The sequence below is a fragment of the Bubalus bubalis genome, chromosome 12 (assembly GCF_019923935.1).
Source record: "Bubalus bubalis isolate 160015118507 breed Murrah chromosome 12, NDDB_SH_1, whole genome shotgun sequence".
Classification (NCBI taxonomy): domain Eukaryota; kingdom Metazoa; phylum Chordata; class Mammalia; order Artiodactyla; family Bovidae; genus Bubalus; species Bubalus bubalis.
Window position 1 is genome coordinate 76,905,488 of NC_059168.1, and position 16,790 is coordinate 76,922,277.

The window sequence follows — 16,790 nt, forward strand, 5'->3', positions numbered from 1 at the left end:
CTGTCCATGGGATTTTCCAGGCAAGAGTACTGGAGTGGGGTGCCATTTCCTTCTTCAGGGGATCTTCCCGACCCAGGGTTCAAACCCGAGTCTCCCACACTGTAGGCAGACACTTTACAATCTGAGCCACGAGGGAAGTCCTAAAGTCATCATGGGGGTTGACAAATGTTAAATCACTGGTCTACTGCCATATCTTCCTGCATGATTATAGTCATTCCTTTAAAACAATCATCTGTTGCATGGTTTAAACCTTAATTTCTGTATTTCAAAATGCTTTACTAATTGCTAAGCCCTAAGTTCCATTCACTGTCACCAAAGCCACAGATATCCTGTGATTTCTACTTTCTGCACAATGATAACCTCCTTTCCTGAACTGGACCGCACCACCAGAGATGCCAAGAGGACTCACCATTCTGTCTCCCAAACTGGATCCCAGGCTCAGGAGCACCAGGCTGTCAACTCTGCTGTCATCTCCTCCATGCCTGCATGTGAGAGGCTCACAAGAAGCCCTAAAGGAAGGAAAAATATAGAACATTACATTTCACTCTTCTACATGGCTCTTAAGATCATCATAAATTGCAATTGGTTAGTTACTGGGAAATAGAATCTAAAATATTTAAAGTAATTGATTTTTTCCCTGTGTAAACAACTTCAGAGATAAGCGAAGGGTTAGCATATTATCTCCACATTTCCCTTCACATACACTGGGGAGAGAAGGGAGGGATGTTTGGGAAGATGCAGCTATAATCTTTCCCAGCCGAAATACCTAATTACACTCAGGTCTGGAATCCCTAAGTTAGCATATTTTGCCCATTCATTGCTCAATAAATATTAATTGGTGGAGATGGGTTATAATTTAGCATGAGTATAATATATAATTTACCTGTAACCTATAATTATCTTAAATGTTCAAATAGGGAATTGATTGGACTGAAAAGAAAATAACTTATTTAACTTTAAAAATGTTGTTATGATCTAACTCTTCATGAAATCACCCACCTCAGACATCATTTCACTTAGATAGGCTAACTACTCTATGCCACGTTCCCTTATGAGGAAGACAGGGTGGAGTGGATTCTGAGCTCAGTGTTATGTATGCTCTAAAATTCCCTGGTGTATTAGAAATATTCTGTGCTCTTTGCCCATCTCAGACTGGCCACCTTCCATGAGAACTGCCTCTTCCACACTCAGGAACAAGGCCCCAGTAGCCCACGCTTGTCTTGGACCAGGGGTAGATCTTTTTTTTTTCATATAAAAGTGATGTTTGCTATTACTATTTACCAATGGGGAGATGTTCTTTATTTACACCAGTAGAGAGAAGGGCAAGGGGAATATACATAGTTAGCTCTTAAGGGTGGACTCTTGAAGTAAGTCAAACCCATCAGATGATCTCTCCTAGGAATATGGAAGTGGAATTGAATTCAACCAGTGCTTTCTCCATGTGTAGCTGGAATTGAGAGGATAGAACTGGGAATTTCTGGGCAGCTATTTTCTGCTCAAAATATACATAGAGAGAGAGAGAGAAAGCCAGTCTCAGAGAGGGGAAGAAGGAAGAAGAGAAGGTGAGCAGAGAGGCAGAGACAAAGGACAAAGAAGGAAGGAGTCCCTGCTACAGTGGTTCCTTGACAGCTTTCCAACCCCTTCTTCCATGCCCTTGAAAGCTGCCCTATGTTGCCAAGGTACACCAACATCCTGACAACCAATCCTTCTTTATTCTACCACCTCTTTCTTAAATTAGTTCTTATTGGTTTCTGTTGCTTGCAATCAAATGAATCCCCTCCTAGATCCTTAAGAACACTCATTCAAGTCAAGGAAAGGAATTCCTCAGCACTTTACCATGTTTTCTCCAAGGAGACTCTGTAGCTCTTAACCATTGTCTACCTTCCCAAGCTCAATTTTTCAATGAATAAGCATATATCATTGGGCTTCCCTGGGGGCTGAGATGGTAAATAGTCTACTTGCAATGTAGGAGGCCCGGGCTTGATCCCAGGGTTGGAAAGATCCCCTGGAGAAGGGAATGGCTACCCACTTCAGTATTCTTGCCTAGAGAATTCCATGGACAGAGGAGACTGGCAGGTTACAGTCCACGGGGTTGCAAAAAGTCGGACGTGATTGAGCGACTAACACTTTCACTTAACTTCATAAATCATTATATCTAACTCTGTTAATTCCTGTTGGTAGAGATGAGCATAAGACATGGTCTCAATTCTCAGACAGTCAAAGGCTTCTCCAGACAAGAAAGCAAGAGAAACTGAGTGACAGCTGCCTTAGGACTCATAGCCTTGATTCAGCACCAGGAGGAGTGTTAAATAGTGCCATCAACAGGAAAGAATATTTCCTTGCTAGCTCACTCACACACGTGTACCTGCCCAGACATTTGCTTACACACAGGTGCCTATGTACAAACATGAGCACAACGGAAAAGAGAAGGCAGTCAGAGTCCAACCAGTGCTCTCTGTGTGACATCCTCATTCTCCATGTCTCTGCAGTCTTTCCAAAGTCGCAGGAAGCATTCTGCCCAACTAGCCTCCTGTGGAGCTTGTAATCAGAATTGCCATTCAGATCCATCTTTCAGGGCTCCTTGCTTTGCAGTTCTATTATTGTTTCATGAAACTTTAAAACTTTCCACCCTTCCTTCATTGTAGTCAACTTTAAATAAATTCAGAGTGTCACTTGTTAAAATAAATGACATTTAAACAACCTCAGCATGGTAACTCATTCCTCATTATCATAGAGAGCTCTTCTGAAAGGTCTATAGTACATTATCTCTACGAAATGGATTTTACCTTCAATATTAACCTCATTGCTCAGAGAGGACAGGTGCAAAGCACTCTGGTGAGAGGTGGCATAGAAATGCATAGGTAGATTGATAGAAGCGAGCAAGTGACGATGAACTAAAACAAAAGCAGCAAAAAGGTTTAGGTTAAATATTAGGTAGCAAAGCCGAGCTGAGAGAGAGCTGCAGTGATTGAGCAAGCTGCCGTGGAAGACTGAAGAACGTTTTTATTATTTCAGCTACTCAGAGCGCACAAGACCTGTGCTTCTGGCAAGAAAAGAAGCCACCATGTGGGGTGTGGCAAGTAACCGCAGTGAATCTCAGACAAGTCCTAGGTGACTGGGAGTCTGATGTCCTCATTTTACAATTTGGGCAGCTGAGGCCCAAAGCAGGCATCTCTCTGCTTCAGGGTACTCAGTGAGGAAGTGACACAATGCAGATTAAAGCTGAGGTCAGTGAACTCATGGCCTGAGTCTTTCCTGCAAACCATGAAGTTCTCACAGCTCTTTTGCTTATTCCCCCTTTGGAGTGTGGAACCAACTGATCTGAATGCCAGTGACCTGCCTGCCAACATGTTTTCTGGTCATGCATATTCCCAGAATTAGCTACATTCAGTAGAAAAAAAAAAAAAGTTTTGTTCTTAACAACACAAGGAAACAAAAGTTACTTTGCTCCCTCAGTGACATCCAAAGACACAACCCATGAATGAGGCCATGGCCACTACATGAGCATGTCCATTCCCACCAGAGGTTGCAGATATTCTCTGATGAAGTCTCACAAACATGGCTGCCTCCTCACTCACAACCTCTCTCTGAACCCAAGAAGTCAGCCTACAAGAATCTCATGAGATATCGAGTCTCCTACACTCTGGTTATGGGCTGTGAGCTTGGTGAAGCCAAGCAAATCTTTATAGAATTTGTGCTATGAGCCAGGCCTTGAACATGGGCTGTTGGGAGAAAACTGAGAGAGAAAATAACCTAGGAATAGGTGGGCAAAGAGGCAAGTTTTACATGTGTGAGGCAAAGTAAGAATACATGGCTGTACTCACGAGCTATTTAATCTACTAAAAAATGAAATAAAGACATCAGTGTGGGCATGGGTCTGAAGGCAGCAGGAAGGAAGATTGGATGTGAATAGGTATTACTTCCATAACCTGCAAAATAAGTCGATATTTTTTAAGCAAAGTGAGAACACAGAAATGAGAGTCCAGGGACGAGAGTTATGGTCTTAGCCCATAACTTCCTGTTGGACCTGGGACTCGCTCTCCCTCTCTGATTCCTTCATTTGCAAGGTGATGACACCGGGACCCCCTTTCGGCCGGGACCTACCGCTATGTCTCTGCAGCCGCCCCACTGGTGTCATGAAGTTAATTCCCCAAACATTGCCACCTGCTTCCTCAAAACTTCCCTGGGGTTGCAGCGACTCCTGTGTCTTATAAAATTTCTCTCAGATTAAAAACACTTTCATAAGGTCCAAAAACAGTCCAAAGTATGTCTTGAGAACTCATACTGGTAAGTGTTTAAAATAACTATTTACTGGCATTAATGAAAATATTTGAGGTGCTCTTACAAAGTTCTAGTTGTGAAATATCAATAAAATAATTGCCTAATTCCAAACAGCGTACTGTTCTAATTAATTCTGCATGAGACATTTTTCCAGCTTCAAAGATTGCTTTACTTGTATTGCATAACAAAATAATGGTATAATTAGGAATAAATTTGTCACTTTTATAAGTAATTCCTTTTTATTATGTGTTTGGAAGCAAAGCACAAGCATGATTAAAGCCCTCTTTAAAAGGTTTTATTAATTATTATGATTGTTATGGATAATAAGCGTCCACAAGCTGCAGAATGTACCCCGGGCAAGATGCACAAAGCCACAAAACATGGCAGGAACACGACAGATGCCAGATTCAGGTTTCTTTATCCTCTGTGGCTCAAGTCTCCCTGTCCTGTCCCCTTGTGTGAGGTCAGGGAGCCCAGGAGGAAGAAGATTTCACTCTCAGTCTCCCATCTCTACTCAGACACCTTCCCCACTGGGAAATCCAATAAGTAGACCCTTTGTTCTCAACACCCTCCTGGCCTTTACTTACTTCCCCTCCAACACTCCCAATCTTATCAAAGCCCAATGAGTCCTCAAAATTTAGCTCTGAGAGTCTTCTGCCAGAAGCCTCTTCTGGCTGCACCTCTGGACTGGGGGCCCCTCCTGAGTTATGGATCCCGTTCTGTTCACTGAGTATTGAGCAACTTGAGGGTAAGGACAGCTTCTTGTTTTTGCTTTTGTTTTTCTTACGTCCTCAACACAAAGCCAGTTGTAGTAGTCATTCAAGAACATTTGGATGGGTCAATTAAAAACAGAATAAATGAATAATAAAAGCCTACTAATATGCATTGCCTAAATTCCCAGGGATTGGACTCGCCTAGTGAACACAGGTGCCAACAGCCTGATATCCAACCAGCTATCCTGATAAGTAATCAGGGTAGCTACTTCCCAGAGCTCTCTCCCTCCATAACAGCTAAAAGGCCAGCATTTGGGAATCCACAGTTTAACCCACAATGCACCTCATCAGCCTTTTCTCATCAGCTACTCAAAGTGAAGCCATGGATCCACAAATATTGTAGCCACAAGTGCCCTCAGAGGCCACTTTCTTCAAGTCTCTCATTTTATTTGTTAGACTCAGATAAGAGTGGGGTCCCTCAACATCATACTAGCTAGGTGACAGGGGGTTTCTGCTTGTAGACAGGAGCTCTTTACTATGCATTGCTGACTTAACCTCCTTCTTCTGGAGGCCAAAGAATTCATTGTACCTGGCTCCCAGGATATGTCAGAGACAGGCAGCAGAGGGGATGAGGAAGGAAGCCCATCTCTACCACATTATCCTTCTCTGCACTCTTTTTTGTGTTTACAAACATTTCATAGGCATTATTAGGGTCAGAAGACTGTCAGGGATGTTGATCTACCTCAACTTCCCAAGGTCATTCCCCTGCCTCCCCGTGTTTTCTCCCAGTTCTCATGGCCCTCACCCTCACTCGAAGCTCCAGCCAAAGGGCAGCCATCCTACAGAGGATAATCCCCACAGAAACCCCATAAAAATGAACACAAAGCAGAAACCTTATGTCTTATTTTAGGTCCAAAGCCTAGTTTCCTAAACTTTCTCTCTCTGACTTTCCTGAACCCAGCCCTCATTTCCACAAAATGTGCCTGTCCCAGGGCACATCTGCAACAGAGGTCAGCCCTGAAGAAGAGCTCAGGCTAAGCTATGTGAAGAGAAAGGTATCCAAGGCTACATTGGAAAGTTCTTCCCCAAGACTCAGAATCACATCTAAAAGAAGTGTGGTTCTGGCTGCTAGTCCACAAGTCAGCTTCCCACAACAAACCGGAAAGTGGTCCGTCACACCGAGGAGCAGAAGGGAACTGTCCTTCATATCCCCCCTGGTCTCACAAGACATCTTCAGGAGTCACGTGGAGGCACCCAGTTACAACACCAGTCAATAAATAGGCTCTATTTTAATCAGTTCTTTGCAATTCCTTCTCAAGTTCCTGTCTCTAAGGATTCCTGCAAATAACTGGCCCAAAGGACCTAGTGCATTCTGAAAGAAAGCCACTAAGGGATTCTATCTGGGTGACACCAGATAGATGTCTGGTGACACCAGATAGAAGCCTGGATGAGCAGTAGGGTTGTAGTGTGACATATGTGGCTTAGAACTTACCAAGAACTCCCTGGACCAGGTGAAGCAGAGCTGGGTCTAATCTACACTTGAGATGGAACAGAGAAGGGGACAGAGAAGAGCCTTTTTTGTTGGGCTAGTTGGATGGGGAAGGCCAGCTGCAGGATGCTGACCTAGTCCTGGGATTGCAGATGGGACACAAAGGTCCTGACTGAGTGGACATCCCAGAGAGGAGGATATGTGGAATGTGAGTTGGGACAGAACCTCACGAGGGAGAATGCAGCTGTTGAGGAAGAAGCTACTGCTGGCCTCCATTAAAATCTCATCCCACCGACCAGTTAAGTTCAGTTCAGTTGCTCAGTCATGTCCAACTCTTTGCGACCCCATGAACCGCAGCACACCAGGCCTCCCTGTCCATCACCAACTCCTGAAGTCTACCCAAACCCATGTCCATCGAGTTGGTGATGCCATCCAACCATCTCATCCTTTGTCGTCACCTTCTCCTACTGCCCCCAAACTTTCCCAGCATCAGGGTGTTTTCAAATGAGGCAGTTCTTTGCATCAGATGGCCAAAGTATTGGAGTTTCAGCTTCAATATCAGTCCTTCCAATGAACATCCAGGACTGATCTCCTTTAGGAGGGACTGGCTGGATCTCCTTGCAGTCCAAGGGACTCTCAAGAGTCTTCTCCAACACCACAGTTCAAAAGCATCAATTCTTCGGCACTCAGCTTTCTTTATAGTCCAAATCTCACATCCATACATGACCACTGGAAAAACCACAGCCTTGACTAGAAGGACCTTTGTTGGCAAAGCAATGTCTCTGCTTTTTAATATACTGTCTAGGTCGGTTATAACTTTCCTTCCAAGGAGTAAGCATCTTTTAATTCCATGGTTGCAATCACCACTGACCACCACCTATCATGTTCTACGTTTTTTATTCTCTGCTGCTACCTTCAAGGTTTCCACACACACTTGACTATGTCTTGACAGTGTTTAGACCAAAGAAGTCTGAGCATCTCCGCAGCCCAGTGAAGTAATAAAGAGAAAAGAAAAGGAGGCCTGAGGAGGGGCCAGAGCCTGGTCAGGTTCTGAGAAGATTCACAAGGGCACAGAGGTCTTTCCTGTTTCATTTAGCACCTCAGAAAGTGCCTTCCTGAACAGAACTTATGCTTAACTTCATTCCTTCCCTGATCTCCTCTATGTGAAAGACTGTAAACCACCTAAAAGAAAATCACAGACTTTTCATTTTGACACCCAAGTCTAATGTGAGGCTCTGCATTTTATACACCAGGTAAAATTAAGTGCTCGCAAGGAATGACCAGTGGGTCAGGAGGGCTGGAGATCCCCATTGTCTGCCTGGTACCCAGCATCACCACTTCCAGTTTCCAAACACAACTCAAGTGCCACCAGTCTGAGCCCCTCACCTGGTTTCTCTAAGCCTGTCCTGATCACCCCATCTCAGCACCCATAATACATACGACATGAACCTTGGTAGTAATTCATTGTCTGCTGTATTTATTCTCTTCTGACCTGTGCGTGGACGGCAAGCTCTGCAAGGAGTAGAGGGTGTGGCTTCTGTTTTTCCTGGATTCTTCCCAGAGCCAAGGAGATGAAACTCTCTGTGTATTCATCCATTGATTCCTTTCTTCCACAAGCATTTATCAAGAAACCAGTCTAGGCTAGGACTTATTCTAGGCCCTAGACTTACAGAGATGAATGAAAAAATATGGGCCCTATCCTTGAGAACTCTTGATCTAGTAAGAGAATCGGCCTTGTGAACAAGGAACGATTATATAGTGCAGTCAACGTGTGACAGAAGTACAAGCAGAGGGAGTTCTTGGAGAGCACAGAGGATAGGACAGCCTGGGAGGGAGAGGCAGTGGGACTGTGTGCCCAAAGCTGCTCAATAAATATTTGTTGATTAATTAGGGAAGGAGTACACTTCTTCAGGGATTACAGGGACAAAATGTCCTCATTAGCTGATGATGAGAGAAATGCTTTCCTTACAGTCAGGAAGCTCATGGGAGTTGGCAAGCGATAATCTGTATATTAATGATAACAAAAGGAATAAACACTGGCAGAAACAGAAAGCTCATAGGCACCTGGAGCATCAGATAAGCCCATTGCATTTCTGAGCCTGCAGCCCCCTGTCCTGCCCACAGGACAATCTCCTGCTTGTCTTTCTCCTCAGAGAGATGTTTGGACTCAGAAAAAGCCTCGTTCTAATAATCTGGCCCCAGGAATCTCCGTGGTCTCAGACCTGCAATGAACATGCCAACAGATGTGCAGGTCTTTCTTCAAGATCCTGGCCTGGCAAGGGGTAGGAGTCTCTCTGCGTGGCCTGAGCTTTGCCTGCCCAGTTAATTGATTCTGCAGCAGATGCTGGCTCAGCACATTAAGGCGGCTCCAATTTTCCATGTTGATTTTACTTCTCCCTTAACTCTCGTAAGTTGTCTTTAACAGTGATCTTACCCTTATGGTTTATAAGGGAAGCAGCTGTGATTTTTCATCCTTTGAACTCTTGAGCCAAATGGCTTACCACTACCACCTACTTATCCTTTTCTCTGGACCAGAGGACTGGTGACATGGTAGTTGAATGACAAGCATTCACTGCAAGGCTGGTACTGTGTTTAGTCCTGTGCCCACTTCACACCATCATGCAGCTCCTATGGCCTCAACCTGTCCATACGTCACTGTCGAGCTGTAAGAAAACACTGACTAGTAAGCAAGTGAAGCTGCTTTGCTCAGGCGGGAGAAGACATCAAATCACACAGTAATATGAGGGATACTTACACCTCTTTTCAGGAGATTCCTGTGACTTATAATGGGCTTTTGGTCTTGGTTTACTTCACAATTTTTATGACTACCCATCTTTTTCAGTGTTGACAATTGTAACCCAGGTCTCACAATTCTCCATATTAAATAGTAAAAGACAGAAATAGGTCCTATCGAGCAATCAGTGAGAACAAAGGACTGATAGGGATTTCCCTGACAGTTCAGTGGTTAAGCCTTGATATTCCAATGCAGGTATTCAATTAGGAGTGAGGGTTCAATCCCTGGTTGGGGAACTAAGATTCCACATGCCTCATGCCCACCCCAAAACAAAGGGGAAAAAAACCCCCATAAAACAGAAGCAATACTCTAACAAATTCAATAAAGACATCTAAAAAAAATAAGATGTTAGTTTTTGTTTTTTTTTAAAGAAAGGACATATTTTTTCCTCTTATATAAGATCAAACAATAGCAATGACTTTACATTAAAACTTCTGATAATTAAGCAATTAATTTCTATATGGATCAGCAGTCTCTGTCCATGGTAAGAAAATGTTTAAATCCAATTTAAAGCTAAAAATGTAATCGTATCATGTCAATGACTCTTCAGTCTTTGGGTGTTTGAATTTCAAAAGCAACATAGCCAGTTCAAACTTTATTTGTGGTTTGAACACTGGAACTCACTGTAATATTGCATTTGCCATTCTAAACTCCATCTGGAGGTCTAAGTATCATATGGAAATGTGTCTTTTAGGGCGGCAGTCTTTTTGGCACCAAGGACCAGTTTTATGGAAGACCATTTTTCCATGGACTGGGACCTGGGCTTGGGAATGGTTTAGGGAAGATTCAAGTGCATTACATTAATTGTGCACTTTATTACTGTTACTATCATATCAGCTCCACCTCAGATTATCAGACATTAGATCCTAGAGGTTGAGGAATCCCTGATTTAGGGTTTCAACTCAAAAGCCCACCTGGATGGGAAACACAAAGGACTGGAAATGAATTCAAAGAACTTAGAATAGCAGGGAATGAAAGGCTGGAGCAGAGTACAGAGCTAGCTACAGAACTTTTATTTCGCCCATAGTCTCTGTTGGGTCTGACATTAAATCTTGAACAGAAAGTCTGGTCGTTGACTAAGATGCTGAATTTAAAAGGAAAGCTAAGTACAAACTAGAATGTTGAAAACATTGAGGAAAACAAATTTTACTGAAGGAGAGAATGAGAAACATTAACTAAAAGAAAAAGAATGATTCACCAAGTATAATCTTAGCCTTAAAAAAATGAGGGCTGGCTAGTCTTCTCTCTGTTTCTGTGCCTGGTCTTCCAGCTATGGCCCAGACTAATGGGCATCCTGAGAGCTGGTAGCTAGGGCTGCTGCCAATAGGCTCTGAGACACAGTCACACTTCATCAAAGATGCAGAGTTGGCCCTGGTTCTCTTGAGGAGAAATAAATGGAACACCCTCCAAGTGCATTTGGCCAAGAATAACAATTGAAGAAGAGTTTGATATAAAGAGAAGTCATACGATTTGTGTTTAGCAGATGATTACAATTTTAGAACTCAGTTCTACTCTGACTTTGGAAAGACACTCAAGGGGAATGTGTATCCTGCGGACCTGGATAATGGAAACAAGTGCTTCCCTTAAGCTTGGTTTCAAATGGTCCAACTAAGTTGTAATCATTAGAACAAGATAAGAAGTTTACATTTAACCTCCTCCAGCACTACCTAAGCCAGCGCGGTTTGACATGTGTTTCTCCTGCTCCACCCATGATTGCCTCTGTACTCAGTTGAGTTCTCCATTGTCATGATGGAGCCAAATGTCAGAAATGCAGGTCAAAATTGAGATGTCACAAAAGAGCATAACCCTGCTGCAAACAGGCTTGACCTTGGCATATGGACTGTTGTTCTGGGAATATAGAATTTTGTTCTGGGAATACAGAATTTTGCTTACTGTTTGCCCAAAGGCTGTAATAAACTCTGGGGGTGGGGAAAGTTATACTTAAGAAAGAGATCTTCATCTGAGTTCTTTAATATTAGCTAGCTTCTTCTTGACTCTGTTGCTGCTAAGTCGCTTCAGTCGTGTCCGACTCTGTGCGACCCCATAGATGGCAGCCCACCAGGCTCCGCCATCCCTGGGATTCTCCAGGCAAGAACACTGGAGTGGGTTGCCATTTCCTTCTCCAATGCCTGAAAGTGAAAAGTCAAAGTGAATTCGCTCAGTCGTGTCCGACTCTTAGTGACCCCATGGACTGCAGCCCACCAGGCTCCTCCATCCATGGAATTTTCCCAGCAAAAGTACTGGAGTGGGGTGCCATTGCCTTCTCCATCTTGACTCTGTTAGGCCAATGCATTTGGCTTCATGTCGTGAAGCTGCCCATCTGTCAACAGACTAAAGTCAACTAGACTCAGAAATGCCAGAATTGAGCCTCAGTATTAAAAAAGATTCAGATCAGAGACTCTGGGCAGCAGGAATAAGGGTGTCTAAGAATTCCTATCTCCCCAGATTTTTATTGCTGTATAGAGTGATAAGCTCAGCTGAGGTGCTTTGGCCCCATGGAGGGATATCTGACAATGTTTGGAGACATTTTTTGTTGTTACAACTGACAGGCGGCTACTGATACCTACTGGGCAGAGGCCAGGGATGCTGCTAAAGACTCTACAATGCACAAGACAGATCTCTGCTATTGAAAATTATCCAGCCCCAAATGTCAAGGGTCAAAGCTGAGAAACCTGGTCCTAGAATCAGTAGAGTCCTGAAGTTAAAATGATTTTCTAGCTGTACCTGGGAGTCATGGCATGCCTCTTAGCACTCCTCTACCTCAAGTGGCAGGTATCCATGCTCCTCAGGCCTCTCTCTCACTGGCACATCATCCTCATGATACGAATCCTTATTCCATCTTGTACTATGTGCTTGGTCTACATATTCATTCTATGCATGAAACACTTTACACACTATTCTCTATGGGGAAGAAGGTCCTATTGTATGGGAGAACAGAGACCAGGGTTTGCCTTTAAAATAGCTAAGTTTCTGCTTTGAACTTGGCACATAATTCAGCTGTGGCCCTCCTCTCTGAAGCCTTCAGATAATTTATGGACAGATTCTGCTGGCAATACCCTCTCTGGCCTCTTTCTGATTAGTTCAAATGTCTTATCCTTAGAATTAAATGTGTTTCATCCATGAAACACTTTCTGTCCACTTGGCACAAATCATTGGTCCTTTGTATGCTAAAAAGTTCCAGGTCCATAGCCAAACTTTGTGAAATGTTTCATATCCCATCTTTGCAAGGAAGCCATCCCTACCTGCTCTAGTTCACACTTCTCTCTTTTTGTCTGGGAGCACTAGTGTAAAATGCCTTCATACTCTCACCTTGTGTTAAGTGATCATTGACCATTGTCTTTTCTCAGCAACGAATGGTCATTAAGGACACTAAGTGTATATATGTATATATGTGTGTATACACACACATACAGCTAGTGGCTCAGACAGTAAAGAATCTGCCAAAATGTGGGAGATTAGGGTTCGATCCCTGGGTCAGGAAGATCCCCTGGAGAAGGAACTGGCAACCCACTCCAGTAATCTTGCCTGGAGAATCCCATGGACACAGGAGCCTGGCAGGTTACAATCTATGGGGTCGCAAAAAGTCAGCTACGACTGAGTGACTAACACACACACACAGAAAGAGAGAGTAAGACATTGCATCATTCTTACTATTATTATTATCTCCAATGCTTATGCTTATTATGGGCCAGGAATTGTACTAAATATTTTACATGCACCACCTCATCTTTGCAGGGAACATATGATTATTACCATTTTTCAGGTGGGTAAACTGAGCTCAGAGAATTTACATAAATTGCTCAGGATCATCAGCTTTATAAAATTCCAGACCTTCAATCTAAATTTATATCTGTATGTATCTAATAACCTATGCTCCTGACTAGTCCATTACACAGCCTCCCTCAAGGTATTCACAGTCTAATGGACACAGAGTAGATTCATTTGGAGGAGTAAAGCCTCCACCAGCCAGATCAGGCTAATGAGTTTATTGGTGACTAAGCATCACCAGGCTCCAGGAGGGCATCCCATTGATGACTTTAATGCACCTTTTCTGAAACCAGCCTTCAGGACCCTACAAATACATGCTTAGTACTGCACAGTCTTATGAATAATAATGAAATCCAATCAGGAACGGAGGCCTTAGATTTTAATTGAGCTATCCTTTAAAGGACTGCTTTTCTCCATGTCAAGGTCATGTTCTCCTAGTTAAAGCAGTTATTTTATGTGTGTAGCAGAGATAATAGGCACTGGAGACACATTGAGGACAAGTGGCATACGGCATGAAAGAAAGGAGGAAATATATGAAAAGCAATCATTGAAGTATACACTATAGACCTTCCCATTGATAATTGGTTTAAATTATTAAAGCACATAAGAGGTTATTAACTAGAGAGAGTATAAATTACTTTTTTTTTTTTTTTTTTGCTGAGCATGACTTTTCAAAGTCTCCCAAACTTCCACTTCAAAAAAGCTTTAAATGTAAAGTCATTACCAAAAAAAAAAAAAATATACATATATATATATATATATATATATATATATATATCTTTTAAAAATTATCTCCAGAGTGGATGGATGAGGAGAGCAGATGCTTCATGAATTTGAGATCATGTTACCTGCCATGAGAATATAAAATGGGAAACAGTATTTAAGTAATGCTAATGTTGCTCAGGGGGCAGCTGGCATTGGCTACATCCAGAGTCACGGCTGTAGGCCCCTGGAACCGATAACCTCCCTGAGGGATGGGGACAGGTAGCTGGAAATGTACCCTCAGAACTCCTGGGAGACTCCGGGATGTAGGGCACAGCTGCATTGGCATGGGCGAAAGCGTCTATAGTAGCCACCCCAGGGAGGGATCAGAGACCCGATCCCATAACCTCCTCCAGTGTGTGGAAACAGTGGGCAGGGAGGAGCTGAGCCCAGGAGATTTTAGAAAGCGGCCCAGCCAGAGCAAAATGAGTGACATACATCTTCCTTCCCACGCTGGAGATGCTGATTTATATCCCTGTTCTCCAAGCCCTTCTGGACTTTTCTGCAAATAGGACTGATGAGCCTGCTCTTATCTAAGGCTGTTCCAATCTTCTGGGGCTCTGAATTAGCATTTATAGGATGTACTGTTCTGGCAAGAGACCCTATATCTAGTAAGGCCAATTATCTCCTCAGATTCTTAGTTCTATCTTTATTCATTAACTCTCGTTTCCTCTCTCAGAAATGAGCTCACTTGGGCTGCTTGCCTTTTCTTTGAATGACTTTTCCTCCTTGTGGCCTAAATCCAGGATCCTTTTGCTTGAACCCCCTCTAGGCCTCCTCCTTTGCCCTGTGGCCTCCTCATCTCCACCTTTTGCTAGGCAGTGGTGCCCTCGCTGAAAGAATGAAAATGAAGAGCAACTCTGCTCTCTCCCGCCACCCAGCCCAAGGCCGAGCTCTGCTTTGTCTGGGCTGTCAGGATGACAGATATGCTACAATTACAGAGCCATCTTTTTAAAGATGGTCATGATGTATCAGTATGGGAGGTAAGAGGCTATGAAACAGAAACAGGCACACACACATTGGAATGAACACTCCCACCTACCTTTCGAGGTACTTCTTTTCTTTTTATAACTGTTCCTCCCCCAAGACCAATGTTATTTTTATAGATGCCAACTCGCTTGTTCAGGATTGGACTCTAGCCAATAGGGCCAATATGAAAACTTTCCCAGAATAAGAATTCTTTTTTAAACCAGAAACGGGAAAGTCTGTTTCATTCTGAAGTCAGAATTTACCCCACCTGTAAGAAGCTGGACTGCAGAAAATGATAATGATCCTAGCAGCCAGAGAGGGATAGTGAGTCAGGAAGGTGAAGAACAGAAGTGCTAATGGAATTTGAGACTTGGGTTCCAATTATTGTCCTGGCCTTCCTAAATTGGAATATTAGCCTCTCCTTCTTTGACTACATACCCTTACCAGATGTCCTTCCAGTAAATCTACTTCTAAGTTCAATTTAGCCCAAAGGACTCCTGATTAATACAGAAATATATTCTTCAGTGGTATACACCAATATATCCACACTACTCCTCTCTGGATTTTTTTTCTTTTACTTATCTGTATTTATCCCACTTTATAACGAACCTGAAATATTTATATATTATTTTGATCATGATATATATTATTTTGGCCAGATGACTTAACTGATTAAAAGAGAAATACCTGTCAAGAGAACTACAAATGTAACTCTGGAGGAAATCACCAGATAGGAGGTGACACCCACAACAGAGTCAGGATCATACGCTTTCCCTGCAGATGTGCACCGAGTTCTGGCCGGTGCTGTCAGATGGTGAGGGGACAAGAGTGAGACCATCTAGACATGGCGATCATGGAGCTCATGGGTTGCTAAGGGATACAGATACAATATCAACAACCACCCAGCCTAGGTAAAGCTGCAACAACGATGAGCACTATGAAGAGAAGCTGTACGGAAATAAGGAGATATGACCAGGTTAGAAAAATCAGGGATACTTCTGGAGAAAAATGCCACATAAGAAAGATAAGCAGGAATTAATTGAGAATGAGAGAAGGAAGAATGGTGACTACACGTCAAGGCTCCCTGTTAGAAGGGAATAGGGGCATCTGAGAAATAAAAGTGCCTGAAGTGGAGGGAACATTCTGTAGGGCAGTGTGTGTAAGAATCACAAAGAACCAGGAGGTACCACGGATCCAGTTATCATCTTAGGATTGGTGGACTGAGGGGAGGAACTGGCCCCTGGAGCTCAGAAAGACAGCATTGTGCACAGAATAGTCTATGATGAGAGATAAGGCTTTATAACAAATGCTGGAGAAAGTCCACGATGACCATGCAAGGTGAGGAGGGGCCAGGGAAATGCCAACTCTCACCTTACTCTCCTTTCTTGCCCCTGATCTCTGACCTAGGCTCAACTCATCCAAAGTCAGACAGAAAAAGGCCTCTTCGAAGTACATATACATCAATCTTCTATGGCACAAAGCAGAGAAAGAGGAAGCATCCAGCTATAGGGGAAACCAAAAAAGAGCCAGCTCATGGAGATGCAAAACCAGACAGCAAATATAACAGACATTTACTAAATATGCAGTGTTTATGGACTGGCACCAGGAATCTTAGTGAACAATGAAGGAAGTACCAGCCTCTATTGGAACTACAGAAGCTCAGAAGAAAACAGGTAGAAGACTATGTGGGCACTGGAAACACTAAATAAAAATAAAGTCACAGCCCAAGAGAGCAACACAGGGCGTCACTTGGCAGTGTGTGAGTAATTAGCAGGGATGTATGCAGGTAAAATGTGCTGCTGGCCACTAGAAGCGAGGGACTCCATAGCCTGAAATGACCATGCAAGACTTCCTAAAAGAAGGCCTGCGATTTGAGCCTTTTGGGTAAAAAGATTCTGATGATAAAAAACCAAGGAACGGGTATAGCACTATAGGCTATAGTGTTGGTTGCTCAGTTTGTTCCCATGGACTGTAGCCACCCAGGCTCCTCTGTCCATGGAATCCTCCAGGCAAG

At 43.3% G+C, this 16,790-nt stretch overlaps 1 long non-coding RNA gene across 1 annotated transcript in view; it reads right to left on the reverse strand.

The window, feature by feature from the left end:
- Positions 1 to 404: 404 nt before the first annotated feature.
- The window catches only part of LOC123328715, a 68,087-nt gene continuing 51,701 nt past the window's right edge, over positions 405 to 16,790 (reverse strand). Inside the window, exon 2 of the long non-coding RNA XR_006543741.1 lies at positions 405 to 509. This is a non-coding gene — a long non-coding RNA (uncharacterized LOC123328715). The remainder of the gene's footprint in view (positions 510 to 16,790) is intronic.